This window comes from Otolemur garnettii, unplaced genomic scaffold (assembly GCF_000181295.1).
Source record: "Otolemur garnettii isolate 467f Iridium unplaced genomic scaffold, OtoGar3 scaffold00006, whole genome shotgun sequence".
NCBI lineage: Eukaryota > Metazoa > Chordata > Mammalia > Primates > Galagidae > Otolemur > Otolemur garnettii.
The window spans coordinates 4,920,432-4,923,713 of record NW_003852401.1 but is presented as its reverse complement, the minus strand read 5'-3'; positions in this window follow the sequence as shown (position 1 = coordinate 4,923,713).

Genomic DNA, 3,282 nt, shown 5'->3' with positions numbered 1-3,282 from the left:
AGATCAGGTCCAGAGTGGTTATGACATATTATCCAAAATGCTGAGTTATCAACAGCAGCAAAAAAATTATGAGATATGAAGAAACAGAACAGTGTGATCAATATATGGGAGACAAAAAGCAGGCAATAAAACACTGCCTATAAGAGGGCTGAGATATCAAACTCAACAAAGGCTTCAAGACAGCCATTAGAGATAGATTGAAGAACTAAAGGAAGCATACTTGTGAAAGTTAAGAAAGGTATGAAAGCAACGTCCATTCAAATAGAGAGTATCAGTAGAGGGATAGCATATAAAAGGAAGAACCAAATGGAAATTCCAGGGTTGAAAAGTAAAATAACTAAAGCAAAAAAATTAACAAGAGGTGTTCAACAAGAAATCTAAACTAGAAGAAGAACAAACAAACTTGAAAATAGGTTGACAGATACTATGCAAGCCAAAATATGAAATTAAAAATAATGAAGAAAAATGAGCAGATTCTAAGAGAAATTTAGTACATCACTAATCACACCAGTATAGGCAAAACAGGAATACCAGAAGAACAGAGAGATGAGCATTAAAAAAAATTAAATAAGTAATGGTTAAAATTGTCTTATATTTGATGAAAAACACTACTGTAAAAATGCAAGAAGTTTGATAGATAAATATAAAGAGATCCGTACCCAGGCACACTATAGTAAAAATTATAGTAAAAATAAATCATGAAAGCAGCAAGATAAAATCAATCCATCATTAAGGAAACCCCAATATAATTAATAGCTGACTTCTCAGCAATATCATAGAGGCAGAAGTAGTAGGGTGACAAAAACTATTACCAAAAATCTTACATCCAGCAAAACTATCTTCCAAAAATGAAGACAAAATAAAGCCATTCCAGAACCACAAAAAAACTAAAAGAATTTCTTGCTAGCAGACCCACTTAATAAGAAATGAAAAGAATTCTTGTAGGCTTGCAACAAGTGACCCCAGATAGTCATTTGAATCTATCTCTCTCTCTCACACACACACACACACACACACACACACACACAAAGAGCATGGTAAAGGTATGGAATTCTAAAGGACAGTATAAATGGATATTTCTCCTTTTTGCTTTGAAATGATTTAAAAGGTAACTGTATACAATAATACACATACATATATAATGTATTTATTGGGCCTATAACATATAGAAATATAATCTATTTTATAATAAAGGAGGTTGGTGGGAGCAAAGTTGTATTGGAGAAAGGAAATAATACCACATACTAACTCAAATCCATAGAAGTGAAGAAAATGATAAATAATAAATAAGATTAATATAATAAACTTTCTAAATATGCACTTGCATTCCTGTCTTCTGATAACTTCTTTAAAGAATATAAAATCAAATAAAGTAGCAAATGTAATAAAATATTGTTGGATCTGAAACATACATGTATAGATTAAATATATATATCACAATAATGCTATGAAAAGGAGAAATAAGAAATAGAGTTATTACAGAAATAATGTTTCTATAACTTGCCAAAATTAAAGTAGTATAAATATGAAATAGATTATGATAAATTAAGTCATACATGATAAATCAAAATATTAAAATGTTACCCAAGAAAATATCCAACTCATGTAAAAAGAAGCAATAAAGAAGAAATAGGGGAACAAAAAAGACATGAGACATGTAGAAAAAAGGAAAACTGCAGTAAATCCAACTATATTAAAAATAACATTGGACGGCACTTGTGGCTCAAAAGGGTAGGGTGCTGGCCCCATATACTGGAGGTGGCGGGTAACCCAGCCCCGGCCAAAACATAAATAAATAACATTGGGACCTGATCATAGTCCCAAACAGCATAATTCTGAATACTAAAATCTTGAAAGATCGAAATCTCAAAAGTCTAAATCCCAAAAATATAATTATTGGAAAAATAATTTTAAAAGTTCTATAAAAGATATTTATTAAGATTTTTTAAAGGGAATTTATTTAGAGACATATAAAAACACAGCAGAACACTTCATAGGCCACTTTACACAATAAAATAGGCAATAAAAATACATACATACTTTTGTAAGCATAAACACTCAGGTACGTCAATACTAACATCAGTCACAAGGTATAACAGTTATGAGCAGATGAATCATATTTATAAGGAAATAGATCAAAAAGGGAAATGTCTTAATGCATGTCACCATGGTTAGTATTCTATGGACCAAGCTTCATAACTGCAGTCGTTGAAATAACTTGATGAACAACCTAAGTCTTTTTGTGAGATTGATCAGCAAATGTGATGGGTCACCACCACATACACAGTCCCCCAAATAGCAGAGATGTCAAAACATTTAATCTTTCACAAATGCAGATGTACAAAAGAAATATTTTTTCATTTATTGAGAAAGCTTCAACATTTTTACATATACATACAATACTTAGAAAGTCAATGTTGTGACAATGAACTTCTGTGGTATTTGGTTGCAAAAAACACATAAATTAGAACTCTCTCAAAGTCTCTACATAATTTATACCTCTATATATATAATAATACAAAGATGAAATACACAGCATGGAGAATTGTAAAAAAATGCTGAAAATTTAAAATAGTACAAAAAAGAAAAACTGGAAAGGAAAAAACTAAAAAGAACATTCAACATATGGAAAAATGTATTACAGAGACAGTTTATAGGCAATTGCACAGAGATAAGAAAACTATAGACCTTATAAGGAAAGTTAGAAAATACTTTGAGATGCATTAAAATGAAAGCACAATCATTTAAATATATATTAAAACTTACAGGATGTTGCTAAAGCAACACTTGCAGAAGGAAATTTACAGCTATAAATGCCTGTATTAAAAAAGAAAGATTCCAAATTGGTGTATTACCCTAACTTAAGACATTAGAAAAAGAAGAGAAAGTATTTATAAAGCAAGCAGAAAGAAGGAAATAATAAAAATTAGACCATGATAAATAAATAATAGAAAAACTATAGAGAAGCCAACTAAACTAAAAGTACACAGTTTGAAACTAAAATGACAAATCTTTAGTTTGTCTGACCAAGAAAAAAGAAGATTCAAATTACCAAAATTACGACTAACCTTATAGAAATATCTAATAAATAGGTTTGTACATGAATACTACAAGTGACTATATACCAAAAAGTTTAGATTACTTAGCTAAAATGCCAAGTGTATTTAAAAGACAAAAACTATTGAAATTAACTCAAGAAGAAATATAAAATCTGAATATACCTATAGCAAGTAAAACCCAGGCCTAGATGGCTTCACTGGTGAATTCTATTAATTATTCAAA